The sequence below is a fragment of the Peromyscus eremicus genome, chromosome 13 (genome assembly GCF_949786415.1).
Source record: "Peromyscus eremicus chromosome 13, PerEre_H2_v1, whole genome shotgun sequence".
NCBI classification, from domain to species: domain Eukaryota; kingdom Metazoa; phylum Chordata; class Mammalia; order Rodentia; family Cricetidae; genus Peromyscus; species Peromyscus eremicus.
In genome coordinates, this window is record NC_081429.1 from 5791305 (window position 1) to 5809938 (window position 18634).

The 18634-nt window shown below is 51.0% G+C and overlaps 1 protein-coding gene across 2 annotated transcripts in view; it reads left to right on the forward strand.

Moving 5' to 3' along the window:
• Agap1 (ArfGAP with GTPase domain, ankyrin repeat and PH domain 1) overlaps positions 1 to 18634 on the forward strand; it is a 437938-nt gene that overhangs the window by 35500 nt on the left and 383804 nt on the right. The gene's annotated exons all lie outside the window — the stretch shown is intronic.

Below are 18634 nucleotides of genomic sequence, written 5' to 3' on the forward strand. Positions count from 1 at the left end.
AGCGTCTGGGGGAACTGAGTTCAGGAAAGTGAAGTACAGCGCCTATGCGCACGTTGATTGAAGAGGGTGTGGAGGTCGCCGGGGTCTGACCCTCGTTATACCAGCCACTACTCAATGAAGTTAGAACTTTCCCGCCCGTCCTCCCCCATCGAGGTGCAGGAGGATGATCTTAGGATCGTGTTTGGGATGTGAAAAAACACATGGAATGAAGTCCTTGTCCTCTGTGTCCTCCTCCTCTCTGTTCTGCACCGCAGGTGGTAAGGAGTGGCGAGGTGGCTGAAGGTTTCCTCAGAGACCCTGGGGCCGACGGGCCGCACAAGGCGGGCATCGCCTCTGAGCTGAGCCCTTTCATGGTTCTCGCTATTGCCGCACGCACTTTCATTTCCCAGAGAAAAGCCTTCCTGCCGCCGTGAGCAAAACTTCTATTTTCATGCCTAATAAGTGACACACAATGGGCTTGGGAAGTCTCTGCATATCCACTTTCCAGAACCTTCTGGTAGTGGGAGGCATGCTCAACCCCTCCGTTAGCCTGTCCTTCCAAACTCTGTGGAGTTTGGTCACAGGAAAGGTGTTGGTCATCTCTTCCTTCGTCACTGTCCTCCCGGGGTCCTGAGTGTCCCTTGCTTTGTAAGACTGACCTTTGTAGGTTCTTGACTGTTTCTCCTGCTTTGACAGTTTACCTCCAGTCAGAATAGTCTGTCTCCCTTAGCCACTGTCCTGATAGACACTTAAGGGCAGGTCAAGGTTAACATTCTCCCCATAAGGTATTTGCTTCGTCTCTTTTGTGGGAAGATTGGGTGTCTGCCTTGTTCGAGACCCTCATGACTAAGTTAGCACCTACTCAGACAGCATCTGTGTACTGTGCACAGGTGTGTGTGGGGGTGTGTGGGGGTGTAGTCCGCTGCCTTGGCACTGTAGATGTGCCCACATTGGGCAGCCTGTGGTGTTGGCTTGTGGCCTGCAGTAAGAGCGATCTGGACCTTCCTCTGAGTTTCCCACCAGGTGTCTCTATGCAGTGGTTTCCAAGTTCAAGTGCCATCTTTGTTAAGTTGTAGCATCTACATTATCCCACATCTCATCTGTCTTCCCGCCTTCCAGCTCCACAGACTGACAGGTCATTGAGCCAATGGCAGGCGGTAGGATGCATAATATTCCTTTATCTGTCCACCTGTCCATGGGCCCATTTAGTCCTTCCTTCCCTGTTGAGCGGCTCTCATGAGGGATGCCTGATGAGAATTCTTCAGTGGCCTCCACGGACAGCCATGTCCCACCATGCATGGTTGGGGCTCCCAGGAAGAAGGTTTAAGGAAACAAGGGTTGTCAGCAGGAAAGGATTGAAGAGTTCAGGAACGCCACGTGGCCAGGTGATGTGGGGCCTCAAGTACATAGAGGTATGGAAGGTGTAATGGATCCTGGTGGGTGGAGACGGGCAGCATCCCGGGCACTCCACAATGCAGCCCACTTTCATCTCCCCCATCGAGGCTCTATGGAAAACATGGGCATTCTCAGGGCCTTGCAGCTCCTGTAAGAGGGCTCACTTTGCTTCTCTTCCTCTCCCAGCATTGGACTCTAAATCCAGCTGGTCGTTATCTTGGTGATCTGCTGCTGTGTGCCGTCAGGGTTCAGAGGCTGCAGGAGCTGAGTGACCGTGGGACTCACCGTGGTCTCCTGTTTGCCTTCTGTTCTTCTTGCCTGTGCACTTTTGATTAGCATGCTGGTAAGCCAACTCGTCCACATGGAGGATTTGTGCTTCTGTCATCAGAAAAAGGGGCACGCTTTCCCTAAATGGCAGGCTTGAAGTCGTCTTCTGATAGCACGTGCCAACCACATGGAGTGGTGTCCTGTTAGTGTAACTCATACCTTTTCCAGCTGTGAATGTGTCTGGTGTGGTTGTAAGCGCTGACCACTCAGCCTGTGCTCTGTGTGTGTGCGTGCATGTTTTCTCTCTCCGAGTGCAGAGATTCCTTACACAGTCTAAACCAGAGTTGTAGTTAAGCTGGTGAAGTGCATGAATTGTATGCATGAGGTCCTGGGTTCAGTCCCCAGTGTTGTGTAAGCTGGACGTGGTGGTGCAATCCCCAGTATTGTGTGAACTGGATGTGGTGGTGCACACCTATAACCCCAGCACTTTAGAGGTGGAGGATCAGGGGTTCAGGGTCATCTATAGCTACTTAGTGAGTTTGGGACCCGAGAACCTATATTTAAAACAATAACAAAATCTAATCTGTATTGTGATGCGGAGACTTCAGGAAGGTGTTGGGCATGTATATGGTTGTGTGGAGTCTGTTTCCAGAGCAGGACAGGAGTTGTTTGTAGCGGAGACGTGCTGTGTCTGTGAGAGAAGAGCAGCTTGGTTCCGTGAGAGGTCCTGTTCCACCAGGCTGCCAGATACACTGTCCGAGTGCCGTGCCCCCCCCCCCCCCCCCCCCCGGCTGTGTGTATCTGTGCGTATCCTTGTGCAGGGTGGGAAGGGTGGTGTCTGAGCCCAGAATTGCACTCTTGGCTGTCCGTGTGTGCAGGGTGTGGAGCAAATGATGGGGGTGTCTTCCCACTGAGGGAACCCCCACTTTCCTCCTTGCAGGCTGAACTGTCTTTGCTTATCTGAGGATTACCTATCTACCTTCTCTCTCTCCCTCCTTCCCAAGCATAGTTTGTTCCTTTTGATGGGGCCTCTCTCTTAGGGACCATTTTAAAGTCTGTTGTTCCAGACAGCATTTAGTGTCCAGTGCAAGACTTAACGGAATCCCAGTGTAGTAATCAGGTCACCTAAAGGAGACCAAAACACTAGAGGAAAGATACTTTTAAAACTTGCTGTTTATTGCAGGATTTTTTTTTTTTTTTTTTTTTTTTGAGACATAGTTTCTCTGTGTAGCTTTGGAGCTTGTCCTGGAACTCACTCTGTAGGCCAGGCTGGCCTCGAACTCACAGAGATCCGCCTGCCTCTGCCTCCCGAGGGCTGGGATTAAAGGTGTGCACCACCACTGCTTGGCTTTTTTTTGCAGGATTTTTAAAACCTTTTTTTTTTTTTTTTTTTTTAGTGGAAAATGGTTTTGAACCAGTTATTACTTTATTATAGCTTTTGAAATCTGCTTTTTTTCCTGGTGGGAGGCAGAGAGAAAAGCCTGGTCCTGTCTGATTGACGGCTATAGAGTGATGAGAGTTTTATGTTGCACTGTGCTGTGGAGTACCTGTGTTCCCACACACAAGTTTTCAGATGGAGTAGGGAAGCAGAGACTCGGTGGCGGCTACTATTTCTCAATTTAGATGGTGGTCCTGGTTGTTTCTGGAAACCCCTATGCTGCCTTGGAGCTGCTGACATGCCAGCACTCCACTGTGATCAATATTGTATTCAAATACTACAAGGGAAGAAATGTGTTATAGGAATGTTACCTTCTCTGGTAGAACTTTCTGGAACCCATTGGATTGACTCTGCTTCAGACAACATTAATGGTCAGCACTGCAAAAACTTAAAAAAAAAAAAAAAAAAAAAGACAGGATTTAGGACGGAGAGCAGTGGTGGCAGGTAACTGACCTCTTAGGGGAGTCCCTATGATTTCAAGCCTAGCCCAGCTTGAGGGGTGGGTGTGGCTGACTGGACTTGTCTCTGCTCAGGGTCATCTGAGCTCGTGCTGCCAACCCCTGGCCTGGAAGTTTTTGTCCTTTTTGGGATGCCATATTGCATGCTTTCTAGAACCTTCCAGTGTCCCAAGTACCTTCTATCCACAGAATTGGTATTTACTGCCTCCTGCCTCTCCACTTATCTATCTGTGTACCTCATTTGCCCAGTTCTGTAAGCTTTACACAAGAGCAGCTTAATCGGTGATTAGTTTTTTTGGTTAAATATGACCTTGGGTGACCAGTCATGATGCATATACCTGTACTTGTCATTTTCACTGCTGGGTAGCATTCCATGTTAGAAGTCCACAGTACAAATTCCACTGTGGAATTTATTATCTATTTTTATTGGCTGCTTATTTTTAATGGCTGCATCGTGATGATGGTGATGGTGATGGTGATGGTGATGGTGATGGTGATGATGATGATGATTGTATCCAGAAGTTTTCTTGGTCCCACCTGGCTCCTGCAGTCCCTCACTCCTGCAGCTACTTTGACCCAAATGAACACACAGAGACTTAATATGATTTATAACTGCTCAGCCATTAGCTCAGGCCTTCCACTCACTAGCTCTTACACTTAAACTCAGCACATTTCTGTTAATCTATATGTCGACACGTGTTCCGTGGCTTTACCTGTGTGCTGTTACATGCTGCTCCCTGGACAGTGGGCTAGTGTTTACTGACTCAGCCTTCCTCTCCCAGAATTCTCTTTTCTGCTTGTCCCACCTGTACTTCCTGCCTGGCTACTGGCCAATCAGCATTTTATTTATTAACCAATCAGAGCAACACATTTACAGCACACACACAGAGCGAGCGATATCCACAGCACTTTCCCTTTTTTTGAAAAAAGGAAGGTTTTAACTTTAACATAGTAAAATTACATATAACAAAACAATTATTAAGCAAGAATTATAGACAATGACAATGACAATAATGATGATGGTGATGATGATGGTGATGATGACTAACAATGATGATGGTGGTGATGATGATAATGATGATGATGATGATGATGACTGACAATGATGATGGTGATGATGATGATGATGATGACTGACAATGATGATGGTGATGATGATGATAATGATGATGATGGTGATGACGACGACAGCGATGATGATGTTGATGATGACGATGACAACAATGACAATGATGACGATGACAGCTGCATGATGATAGTGATGACAATGACAACAATGATGATGACGATGACAATGACAACAATGACGATGACCGCTGCATGATGATAGTGATGACAATGACATGATGATGGTGATGATGATGATGACAATGACAACAATGACAATGATGTTAATGTTGGATCAGAGGTGACATTTTAAAAGGAGGACCTAACCTGATGAATGAGGGCTTGATGTTCTTCGTGGAAACGGTGCTGCCATTGGCCAGGACTGTGGGTGTGCTTTATGCTCTTCTCTTTCATTCATAGTGTTTGGCTTCAGAGCAGGACCTAGGGAGCAAAGTGCAGTTCGGACAGCGGTTGCCCCATGGGGCTACTTGTCAGAGCAGGTGTTGCAGTTCTGAAGCATTGAGCAAGGGGCTCAGGGCCTGGGGGCTTGGTCTTGGCCCTCAGAGAGCCCTTCCTGTAGACCAGCGAAGCAGAGTCATTAGATGAAAGGAAGCGTCGGTGGGCTGTCCCCCTGCTGCTTCAGGCTGCTCTGTCTGCAGTAGATCAGAAGAGCCCATCAGCTCTCAGCCTCTGCTGCCCCAAACAAAGCTCTTGTTCTTCCTGCTAGTGCTCATCAATCGGTACCAGGAAACCCCTAGACTCGAGTGGAACCCCTTCAAAGCCACCTGATAATAATGTATGCTTGATACGTACATTCAGAGTTTAAAAATGCTTAGAAACTCTGTACCTAGCATTTGAAATCATTTAAAAATATGCTACTCTGAGAGGATTTCAATATGATCTTTTGAAAAGAATTAATTTTTTTTGTGTGTGTGTGTGCACACGTGTGAAGTCAGAGGACAACCCCAGCTGTTGGTCCTCACCTTTCACCTTGTTTGACTCTGGGTCTCTTGTCTGCTGCTGTGTTGTATACTCCAGGCTAGCTGGCCCTTGAGCTGCTGGGCATTCTCCTGCCTCCGCCTCTCACTTTGCAGTAGGAGCCTTGGGAGTATAAACACACACACTACTGCACCTGGCTTTATGTGGGTTCTGTGGATTTGAACTCAGGTCCTCTGGGAGTGTAAACACACACACTAACTGCACCTGGCTTTATGTGGGTTCTGTGGATTTGAACTCAGGTCCTCTGGGAGTGTAAACACACACACTACTGCACCTGGATTTATGTGGGTTCTGTGGATTTGAACTCAGGTCCTCTGGGAGTGTAAACACACACACTAACTGCACCTGGCTTTATGTGGGTTCTGTGGATTTGAACTCAGGTCCTCTGGGAGTGTAAACACACACACTACTGCACCTGGATTTATGTGGGTTCTGTGGATTTGAACTCAGGTCCTCTGGGAGTGTAAACACACACACTACTGCACCTGGATTTATGTGGGTTCTGTGGATTTGAACTCAGGTCCTCATGCTTGCACAGTGAGGTCTTTTACCCACTGAGCCATTGTCACATTCTCATTTTCTGTCCATTTGTGACATAAATGTGTTTCCTGAACTATGAACAGCTCCCCAAAGTCTTGCAGACGCCATGACCTTCATTCAGTCTCACTGCAGACTGGGCTCTCTCCTAATGCAGATGGGGGTTATTCAGAGTTCCTTTCTCTCCTGCTCCCCCACCTCCACTGGCTTCCTGACAATAGCCCCAGTGGCTCTCAAGAGACACCCAACCCCGCTGTCACCTGTGTGACCCTGGCCACCGGATTGCAGTGGTGATTTTGTCTGGGGTTTCAGGACTTGGGGCACTCCCACTGAGTACTTGCCGTTGGATGCGGAGTTCCTGTTCAGGAAGGCTGAGACCTGTTGGGCCAGTTGAGCCACAGTAGATCCTGGACATTGTGTGATCCTGCCCCAGGGCTTCCCTGAAGAAAGGAGACAGTGGGGTGCAGGGTAGGCTCTGAGGCCAGTTGCCATGCCAGCCACAGTAGCACAGTGTGACCTGCAGGTTCTGAGTGGGGACTTTCTTAGGCCAGGGACCTGGGAGCTGAGCTTCAGTGAGAAATGGCCACAGCTAAAATGCAGCCATTTCCTGGGATAAAAGGTCCCAGTGGGGTTCACTTTTTTGTGGGAGCATGCTGTGATGGAGAAGGCTGAACTCAGGGACTTGACAGTAGTTCTGCTCACATCTTAACCTGAAGACAGGATGTGTCAGAGCATCCAGGTGAGAGGTGCAGCCCTGCCTGGCCACATGGCGTAGCGGCTAGGGCTGCCCCGGCCTCCAGCCTTGCCTCAGGCTCTGATAGCAGAGTGGGATGAAGAGCCCACTGGTGAGTGAGCTGCAGCATCAGCCCTGCCCCTCAGTCTCTGCCATGCCATTTGGTTCTGTTGGAAGGTCCTGCCTCTGCCTCTGCATTCTTAGAGGGCGTGATGGATGGTGTGGAGGGAAGGCCACCCCAAGTCTGCCCTGGTCCTGGAAGATGGACTTTGGGGTGTCCAGTGGTTGCATGCACTTTTGTGTCTGTTGTCTGGGACCCCCTCGTGTCTGCCCCTTATCCCTCCAGTGCGGACTGCCAAGCCACCTACATCTTTGTTCAAGATGGCATGCTTGCATGCCAAGTGATAGTGACAGACAGTTCTGTGAAGCCCACCATGAAGATGCTTAGATGTTGAAATGGCACTTTGTATGTGTGAAGGGGTCACCTGTCTTTCTGAGTGACCAGAAGCCTCAGTGTGGTTTCCCTGGGAGGATGGATGTGCTCTTCCCGGACTGTCGAAGCTGGGTGGAGACTGCCCTAGGCAGGATGGAATGGAACCTCGCAGTGCAGGCTGCATGCTCCGGGGCCTGCTTCTGTACGTTCAGGAGTCACTGTGAAGGCCTGAGTCCCACCAATGGTGCCTTTCTAACCTGTGCAGTGTCTCTGTTTAGTTTTTCTCAGGCCAGGTAGAAGGACAGGATACTTTTGTGGATGTGTGGGGCGTGGTCCTAACAGTTGCCCCTGGTTTTGAACATGTATAATCTTTCCCCGAACCAGAGGCTGGGAGAAGTGTTCTTACTGATTGGGAATCTTCGAGTCGAGCCAGCTGGCTGACCTGTGAAACCCTTCCCTGTTTACTTTGTGCCCATGTGGTCTGTGCCCACTGGGGCTTTGGTGTGTCCTGTACCTGGTGGAGCTGGACATGGTTTCTGGACTACCCCCTCCCATTATAGATGCCCCTGAACCTGAGGTTCTCCTGCAGGTCCTCCTTGGCCAAGTTGCCAGACTTGAATTTCCAGTCCGTCTAAGGAGAGACTCTGTCTCCCTGCTGGAATGTGGATTCCAGGGAGACTGTTGGTCTCTGGTCTCAGATTTCAGAACTGCTTTGCTTCTGGTTACTTTACAGCATCCCCATGGACAGAAGTTTTTAGTGGTCATTGAAACTAAGCTTGGCGAAGTTAAGTAGTGCTGTGCGGAGCGAAGCAGGCCCGTTGACATGCATGCCTTGTGCCTGCGCAGTTCACATGGCCTGCCCCACCCCCCACCCCTTTCCCCCCATCTTTAGTGTGGACTACTTCCTAACTGTGTGTCATCCTTGCACAGGGACCATGCCAGTCTTGTCTCTGTTGCCACAGTGGTCACAGTTAGCCCTTTGTCTAAGCCCGTCTTTTCCTACCCTGTGACTGCCCGTTGGAGGTTTAGATGGCAATCTGTTGGGTGGAAATATGACCCATGCACGTGTGCTGTGGGCACTCCCAGAACTACTCTTTGAGCATCAGGCTCAGAAGTGCTGGTTAAAATGATTTCGACTCGCTTCTTCATTACGTTGAAACAGTGCAGACGGGCCAGGGAGATGGCTCGTAGGGCAAGTGAGAGGTCTGCAAGCATGAGGATCTGAGTTTGAATCCCCCACACCTGAGTAAAAAGCTGGGTATGGCCGCATGAGCCTTTAACCCCAATACTGCGATATGGAGACAAGTGGGTCTTGAATCAGCCTAGCAGAATGGTGAGCTGGTTCAGTGAGAGACCCTGTCTCTTGGCAGTGTGCAGAGAGCAAAGGAGGAACACATGGATGTCTGCTCTCGATTTGTACACAGGAGTCTACACACACACACACACACACACACACACACACACACACACACACACGGGCCCACACATGCACTATAACACACACACACACACACACACACACACACACACACACACACAGCACATTTTCATTCACTTCCGCAGTCTGGCCCCATCTGGGCATCCATCCTGCTCTTGGTGAGGTCCTGGGGCCAGTGTGGGAAGCCTCAGCTGCAGGTCTGCTGAGGGCACAGGTGGACTCTAGGAGATGAAGCCTGCCTGGGCCTTTAGGCGCTTCAAGAAGGGAAGCAGGGGAATGGTGATGGGTTTTCTTCTGCACACTGTTCCGTTTAGACAGGCTTCATCAGGTTCTTGAAGCCAGTTGCTTCCTGAGGCTGCTGGACATGTATCTCCAGAGTTGTGTGTCATTGTTACTGATAGGGTTTTCCCGTCTGACCCCGAGTCTGGAACTAGGTGCTCCAGTGTTCCCTTTAGACACCATCTATATCTACCCGTCTCGTCTTTTAGTGACACTCCAGTCTGCTCTGTGGGATGTGCCCCATCACAGACAGAGCTGGATTTGGCTTGGGCTCTTTTGGTCTTGAAAGGACCTGCCTACCTTTTAACATACATTGATTTATCAGTAGACTATCTGAGCACCAAGTGGTACTTGTTGATGACTGGCTGCCAAGGCAGGAAGTGGGGGAGGGTTCTGGCACAGTGGGGCAAGCAGAACCAGAGGACAGGGCTGACCATAGTCGCCAGTCTCCGTAGGCAGCAGAGGGAAGGCGAAATGTCTTAGGGATCGCTGGTAGTGTGGGGCTGGCCTCAGAATGTGCATACTTGTATCCGTGTTTGCCTTTTTATGGGGAAGAGGAAGGTAACTGGAAAGGCCGGGACAGGGATCGTGAATAGTGGGCAGGAAACCTTGCTTTCTACCAGGTTGTTCACCTGCGGTCCCCTGTCTTCCTTACTGCTCTGCCCAAGGTGCTTGGCCAGGCATCCCTCACTCCTCAAGACTCCTGTTGACGTCTGAATTGTTTGCCAACCTCCCATAGCTCTAGAGAACGTGCCTGGGCTCCCTCTCAGCTTCCCCATCCTGATGTCTGAGCATATCTGTAAAATGATAAGGGAAAGCCGGTCATGCTATCCCAGTGTTTTTGATAAGCCATCCTGGGGCACTGAACAGAGGCCCATGAGCCAGCAGGCCGAGGGAGGTCAGAGTTTCAGCCCTGCACAGGCAAAGCCTGCTGTTGCCGTGTAGATGTATTAGCACAGAGATGAGGAGTCCCCGTTGGAAGAGCAGGCTTTAAATGCTCTTTCCGAGCTCCCTTGGATTCGCTGCCCACTCCGCTTCTTTGTGAAGCGTGTCAGTGTGTCTGGCATTCTGCATGGGCCTTGCTCAGAGTTCTGTCACAGTGTGGGAGTAAACAGGACCTCACATCATAATAACTAAGTGAGGCAGTTTATCTTATGATCTTATGAGATCAGGTGCCAGCCTAGAAAGAAAAAATAGCAGTCCAATGCATAAGTGAGAAGTAGTCCTTCCCCTCTGCCTCTTCGCAGGTTACTTCCTCCTCTTTGCCGTTGGCTGGGTTCTGAGGGAGGTCCGTACAGTCTTCCCTATCCATCACCTGTGCTTTATTGTCTTCCCTCCCCTGCAATGTATATAGTCATGTAGCCTGCTGCCTATATTGAGAAAAACTTGATTTGAGTGAAGGGTAGCCAGAAGGCCCAGACAAGCAGGTAGTAGTTTCGGGGGCAGCGGACTCGGTGCCTCCTACTTATCTGGAGCCCCAGCACTTCTAAGGTCCTTTGATATTGGCAACACACCATCATGTTTTGTTTCTCTCACCATGGTGACCACATGACCACACGGTCTGTTGTAGGACATCTGCTTTTCCCAGGAATTGCAGACAGTAGTGACCCCCTAGACACTCCATGCAAGTCACTCCCATGTTTTCATGCTGCAGAGTGGGGCCAGCTTCACAGGGTTGGGCACGCTTGTAGTGGAGCTGACAGGAGATGCTGGGGTCTGTGCTTTGAACGGTGGAGAGCCCAGGAGGATTCCATGCCCGTCTGCGTCTCTGTGAGGACAGGAGGAGCGCTGTGAGGCTCTGATGGCTCCGGAGCAGCCAGGTTCTGCCCTTTGGGCACAAAGTGCACAGCCCACTAGCTCCCCTCTGAGGAGTAGAACCCACAGGTGACATCCGGTCTTAGGCCTCCCACCTCAGTGCTGTGAGAAGTGACACAGCACACCGAGGCCAGCTAGCTCACTCTCTCCTCCTTCCCTTAGGATTTTTTGACCCTCTTCTGTTACTCTCAGAAATACTGACTACTCTGTCATGGCCCCGGCCCTCCTCTGGAACTTGGCAGCCCTGAATGAAGCTCCTCTGTTAGGCTGAGGTGTGTGGCAGAGAGTCTGTGGCCATGCACATGAAGGTGTGCACAGTCTGCTACAGAATTGCCAGTGCGTTTGCTAAAGAAGAGTCCTAGAGGGAGGGGGCAGCAGAGTGCAGCCTGGGAACCTTGTGATTAGAACTGGGCTCTGCCCTTTATTTACCTGTTGCCCGTGGGCGCTGGTCTGCATTGCATTTGACCCTTTGTAGAAAAACTGCTGAATGCCTTGGGAACATCTGCCCTGCTCTGAGGGCAGTCTTGGGACACTGGGAGCTTATGCAGTTACTGATGCTCTATGATTTCCATCTTTGGAAACGGTGAACTACACGAATTGTACTTTGTAGACCTTTTATGTGTAAAGAGCTTGCACTACAAGAGGTTGGCTTAGGTAGTTGATAATGCCAGGGTGGGAGGTGGTTGGGAGGAGCCTGTATGTATATAGCCCAATGACATTGGTGTCCTACATGTCTCCCTAAGGGTAGAGTATAGGTCCCTGGAGCATATCTCTTTGTTAGGAAGAGGGTAGTTGTTGAGGTTCAGAGGAAATGTGGGTATTCATCAGCCTTTGTGTCCCTCCCCATCCAGCCACTGTTCTTAGATACAGGCCTGACCTAGCTGAGAGGGTGTCACTGGGGAATTGCATTGCTGGTTAATCTTCTGCTAGCCTGTGGGCAGCTGCTGTTGACTGTGAGTGCTTTCTCTTTCTCTGTGTGTATCTTTCTGTATGTGTCTCTGTCTCTCTCTCTCTCCACTTCTCTGTCTGCATTTTTTTTAAACTAAAAGAAATAAAGTCCCATGCCGTGCTGTGTACATCTTAGCAGCTGGCGGATAACATTCACCATTTTAATATTCCTGCCCATGAGGCTGTTTTGTGACCGTCTTTACTGCTTCCCATTCCACCCAGACTTGTCCTTTGTGTGTGGTAGAGACACTTCCCTTTTTCAGTTTTAGAGGTATTAACTGAGAACAGCAGTACAGAGCTGGGAATGATGGTTCATGCCTGTATTCCTAGCATATGGGAGGCTGAGACACGATCACTATGAGACTAACCTGACCTTCAGTGTGAGACTCTGTCCCCCAAATTTTCATCTGCAGGTAGCGTCAGCCCCTGTCTTTGAGGATTGGTTGAGACTTGTGCTAAGGTCTCTGCTCATAGTAGTGGCCTGCTGCATGGGTGCTGATGTTGGACTCAGCATCTCCGTCACTGCCAGTATGTGTGTGGTGTCCCCTGTCCTGTTGCTTGAATTTTTTTTCTTTCATTTAATGTATTTCTTAGGTGTGTGGAGTGCCATGGTACAGATGTGAGCTCAGAGGACACCCCGAGGGAGTCGGTTCTTTCCTTGTTCCTGTAGGTCCTGGGGGTCAAATTCCAGGTTTTCAGGCTTACAGCAAGCACTTTAATATTCCGAGTCGTTTTGCCTGCCCTGTTGGTTGACATTTGGAAGCTCTGGCTCAGTCACTGGTGGCACCAGTTAGCACTTTCCATTCACAGCCACAGTAGGATCATTGAGACCCTCCCAGGGTTTGAATTTGGTTGGAGCCCAGGGCTAAGATCCCTCAGGGAGAGAGAGGAGCCCTGTAGCACAGCCATGAGCACAGATCAGCCAGCTGAAGTCACATTTCCTCTTTACTGGAGCTCAGTTAACCTTGGATCAGTCCATCAGCACCTTTCTTATATTCTACCACTTTGGGCCCCGCTTGGCCTGAGGTCAGCCCTCCTGGGGTCCCTGTTTGGGTGGGCAGAGGCTCTTCTTGGAGTTACTTGGATGTAAGTTTCTGTTGTAGCGAAAGCCAGGTGGCTGCAGGGGACTTGCTGAAGCCCTCTGAGGGAGGCAATCTTCAGACAGAGAGAGGTCTATTGAAGGCAGGGAGTCATGGGACAGTACATTAATTTGCGGGCTGTTAGGAACCTGCTCTCAAGTGCTGTGTTTTAATTAGTGCCGTGCTTAGGCTGGGCAGCTCCTGTACTGCTCCGCTGCTCTGCCTGCTTATTCAGGATGTTTATGTAGGAAGTTCGCAGGGGCCGGCATAATGACATTTACAATGCGGTCTCTCTCTGTGTCATATGATGTCTGAGCTCTTGATTGCAGCTATGGGTGGGACCAGGCACCATCCCCTGGGCATTCTGGGCACGCTTGGAGTGTTCCTGGGAAGGAAAAGAAACGTCACAGCCACCTAGGCTGCCATGTTACAGCTCTTTAGCAAGGATCTCTTCCTGTCCACAGCCACTGTCCAGGGTCTGTTCAGTCGTTCTCTAGAGAGAAAAGCAAGAGTATTTATTCTATAGGAACTCTGCAGTCAGAAGTCCCAGGTACCCCACTAAGCCTCCATGTGTTTGGGATTGTGTTTTTGAGTTTGCTATAAAACACCTTTTCTTTGGCCAATAAATTTCAGTGCTAAATTGGGTGGTGGTGGCACACGCCTTTAATCCCAGCATGGGGGAGGCAAAGGCAGGTGGAGCTGTGTGAGTTTGAGGCCAGCCTGGTCTACAGAGTGAGTTCTAGGATAGCCAGGGCTACACAGAGAAACCTTGTCTCGAAAAACCAAACAAACACACAAAAAAAGCTGGCTTCTCAGCTGTCTGGACCCTGGGCCGATGGTGTAGAGCCAGGCAGGGCTCAAGGTGGGATGGTCTAGTCCGTGGCTAGCATCACAGCACCGGACGGTTACACCAACTTGATTTTGTTCTGCAGATGGAGGGAGGCATCCTCAGGGATCTGGGCTCATGACAAGAGGACCTTCTTAAAGGAGCCAGCTGCTTGTTTGTGTGCGGTGTGCTCTCACTGTCTCCCTCCCTTCTGTGGTGCAGAAAACCTGCTTCCTACCTCCTTAGTCCCCTGACACTCTGTTCACAGCAGGCTCCATTTCGAGTGTTTAAATAAAGGCCGCCAACAGCCTGGCCTCTGCTGGTAGACACAGATAGTGAGCACAGGTAGAGTGGGTGGAACCCAGAAACGGCACACCCAGGGCTGGATCTCATGGGAGAGTTCACTAGAGCAAGTGAAGAACTGCAGGTGCAGTGTGCCCTGCCTCCCCAGATATCCCAAGTGAACACGCAGATGTCCCAAGTGAACACCAGGGAGTCCTGTGTGGAGTCTGGCTCTGTGGGAGTTGTGCAGTCCCTAGTCTTTATCAGAGGAGGTAGACCTGAATCACAGTCACAGACTTCTGTCTTGACTTGTTCTGTGATTCCCTCTGGTGAAGCCATGGTTGAGTTAATCACCATTTCTGTGTCACTGGAATGAGGTGTAATACTACTTAGCTAGGCAGCTTGCTACCTCGCTGATTTGGGAAGATCAGCTGATAAATTGGTTGGTTGCATTGTGGAGACCTACTCTGTGCCACCTATACAGTGAGGCAAAGTGACAGACCACTGCAAAGCAGAACCTCATAGACTTGGCTGCTGTCATTGATACGTCTCTCTGTGGGCTGATGGCAGTTACTCATCAGAGGAGCTGTGAGAGAGGATGCAGTGCGGGAGAGAGAGCACTGGGGGATGGGAGGGTAGTGTGTAGGAGAGCACTGGGGGATGGGAGGTTACTATGTAGGAGAGCACTGGGGGATGGGAGGATGCTGTGCGGGAGAGCACTGGGGGATGGGAGGTTACTATGTAGGAGAGCACTGGGGGATGGGAGGATGCTGTGCGGGAGAGCACTGGGGGATGGGAGGTTACTATGTAGAAGAGCACTGGGGGATGGGAGGATAGTGTGTAGGAGAGCATTGGGGGATGGGAGGATGCTGTGCGGGAGAGCACTGGGGGATGGAAGGTTACTATGTAGAAGAGCACTGGGGGATGGGAGGATAGTGTGTAGGAGAGCATTGGGGGATGGGAGGATGCTGTGTGGGAGAGCACTGGGGGATGGGAGGTTACTATGTAGGAGAGCACTGGGGGATGGGAGGATAGTGTGTAGGAGAGCATTGGGGGATGGGAGGATGCTGTGCGGGAGAGCACTGGGGGATGGAAGGTTACTATGTAGAAGAGCACTGGGGGATGGGAGGATAGTGTGTAGGAGAGCATTGGGGGATGGGAGGATGCTGTGCGGGAGAGCACTGGGGGATGGGAGGTTACTATGTAGGAGAGCACTGGGGGATGGGAGGATGCTGTGCGGGAGAGCACTGGGGGATGGAAGGTTACTATGTAGAAGAGCACTGGGGGATGGGAGGATAGTGTGTAGGAGAGCATTGGGGGATGGGAGGATGCTGTGTGGGAGAGCACTGGGGGATGGGAGGTTACTATGTAGGAGAGCACTGGGGGATGGGAGGATAGTGTGTAGGAGAGCATTGGGGGATGGGAGGATGCTGTGCGGGAGAGCACTGGGGGATGGAAGGTTACTATGTAGAAGAGCACTGGGGGATGGGAGGATAGTGTGTAGGAGAGCATTGGGGGATGGGAGGATGCTGTGTGGGAGAGCACTGGGGGATGGGAGGTTACTATGTAGGAGAGCACTGGGGGATGGGAGGATGCTGTGCAGGAGAGCATTGGGGGATGGAAGGTTACTATGTAGAAGAGCACTGGGGGATGGGAGGATAGTGTGTAGGAGAGCATTGGGGGATGGGAGGATGCTGTGTGGGAGAGCACTGGGGGATGGGAGGTTACTATGTAGGAGAGCACTGGGGGATGGGAGGATGCTGTGCGGGAGAGCACTGGGGGATGGGAGGTTACTATGTAGGAGAGCACTGGGGGATGGGAGGATGCTGTGCGGGAGAGCACTGGGGGATGGAAGGTTACTATGTAGAAGAGCACTGGGGGATGGGAGGATAGTGTGTAGGAGAGCATTGGGGGATGGGAGGATGCTGTGTGGGAGAGCACTGGGGGATGGGAGGTTACTATGTAGGAGAGCACTGGGGGATGGGAGGATGCTGTGCAGGAGAGCATTGGGGGATAGAGGATGGGAGGATGCTGTGCCTGAGGAGAGCACTGGGCAGTGAGGAGAGAACCTGAAGCTTTCTGGAAGTCTCTCTCAGACCCAAGGGAAGAAGGAAGGTGTGCTTATAGATGCTCTGGACTTACCCATTGCCTGCAGCTGCCTCCTGGTGAGCCTGGCTGACCACTGGGGACTCCTCCAGTGAGACTGCTGATGAGGTGTCAGGTCCTGATCCAGCAGCAGGGCTGTGCTCATCCTGGTCACTCTGTCCTTGCCCGCCTGCATCTGCCTTCTGTGTTCCAGGTTGAAGCTACTGCTTTAGTAGCTAAAGAAAGAGGAAATTTGACCCCAGGACATAAGCTAAGCTGATCCTGCCTCCTCACCGCCCTCACCCAGGCCTCTCGGGATGAGGTGTGGCATTGTGGCCTGGGCTACACCTGCCTTGTGGGGAACACGTTATACAAACCAGAGAGAAGGTTTCCAGTGAGGCCAGTAGTGTTAACTCCGGCCTTGTCCCAGGATGGCTGCCTGGGAGGAGCAGCCTGAGTAGCTTGGTGGATGCTGGACCTGATTCTCCTCCTTGTGTGTCTCTCACAGTGTGAGTAAGTCATGAGCCGTACATAGAAGTCGGCAGAAGCTGCTGGGTGTGAGTGTGACCGCAGTAGCTCACCAACTGGCCCAGGACACAGAGTCGTCCGATGACGACCGTTCCCCCTGTGTGGTGGTTAGAATGGGAATGGCCCCCATGTGCTCATGGATTTGAATGCAGAATCACAAGGGGGTGGCACTATTGGGAAGAATTAGAAGGATTCAGAGGTGTGGCCTTGTTGGAAGAAGTGTATTACTGGGGGTGGGCTTTCAGAAGCCCTGCCGGTCCCGGAGTCTCTCTCGTTCTACCTGCAGATCAGAATGTAGCTCTCAGCTTTTGCTCCAGCACCATGCACGCCACCATGCTCTCTGCCGTGAGTCCTCTGAAACTGTGAGCCAGCCCCCAGTTCAGCGTTTTCTTTGATAAGAGTCTGTGTCTCTTCACAGCAGTAGAACAGTGACTGAGACAGCCTGCAAGACCACAGAGTGGGCATACAGAAGTTTTCCTCCACTCTGCTGTCTACTGGCTTGGCCCTTCTCTGCTGTGGGGACTTTGCTGCCCTGTGTGATGTGCCTTTGGAGTTTGGTTTTGACTGGAACCGTTAGCATGGTCTTTTGTTATTCCTCACTTACGAGAAATCCATGGAGTCTGCTTAAAGGGTAAAGGAATTTATTAGGAAGGAAGACACACTGAACAGAACAGAATTGTTGCAGGGTCCTGGAAGGCCGAGGCACAGTCCCACACTGTTCTTCCGCCTGAGTCCATCTCAGTATCCAACCCATGAGGGAGAGAAGAGAGCTGCGTATGTGTGTCTCAGGTCGTAAGGGTAGCCTGGAGGCCATGCCCCAGAGGCAGGTACCTCAAGGTCATAGGTAGGTAGGACAGTTACCTGCTGCATCTCTAGGGGTGGTGCTTCAAGGTCATAGGTAGAACAGCTATCCACTACACTCACGGAAGTGTGACGTGACTTTGTACTGAGGGTCGTGTTATTGGAATCTGGCAATACGGTTTTCCCAGGCTAGTGAGCATCAAGTAGCCACCGTCCTTGCCTGGGATCTTTTGGAAGTTGGAGGTGAGGATGGGAGGTCAGGCTTGTCTTCCCAGCTGGCCCTGTGACTCAGAGGTAGCAGACTACGCCTGGGGGCTGTCTGCATCTTGGCTGAAGACTGGGGAGGCCTTACATCTACTGGGAAGGTAGGTGTAGCTGGCTGTGGTTTTGACTGTTGATACCCCCACAACAGTTCAGGCCCCTCTTGGTGCTTCCCTGGTCCTTGTATACATGAGACTTGGTGGCTCAGGACAGGTGAGTTTCTTGAAATGATATATTTGAACTGACTGCTGGGTCGTGATAGGAAGATATGCCAGGCAAGGTCCTGGCCTCACCCCATGTGTTACCTGGGGCGTGGTGGGGGTTCAGGGTTGTCTTCCTGAGCTCTGTCTCGTTTATCAGTGGGAGAGTGCCGTTCACCTGATAGAGAAGGCCTCACTGTGTGCTTGCCTGTGTAGGGTATTTTGATGGCTAATCTCAGTTGTCAATTTGACTCCATCTGGAATCAACTGGAACCCAAGTAGCTGGACTGTATCATTTGGGGTAGGAAGACTAACCCTTAAGTCTGGGCTACACCTTCTAGTGGCAGCCCATGTAAGAGGACGAGGAATAAGGCCGTTTTTGCTGTTTTTCCGTGCTTGGCCCCTCTCTCACTGGCGAGGTCATCTGCCCTGAAACACTCCTTCTCTGGTGTTAGAACCTGCTTCTTCAGGATTCTAACGTAGACTGGAGACCAGCAGCTTTCTAGGGATCTTTGAAGACCGTAGTACTAGACTGGGACACAGAGACATCCAGTTCCATATCAGAAACAAGTATGGATTCTTGGGCTTTAGTCTGGAGACGGCCACTGTTGCCCTCTCCAGACAGCAGTATGTAAGCCTCTCATCTTATCAGCCCTTTCTTCAGAGAGCCCGACTCCTACAGGCATGCTGTCCGCAGTGTGCAGACACTTATGTGGGGGAGATTAACCCTCAGAGGCTGGCGTGCC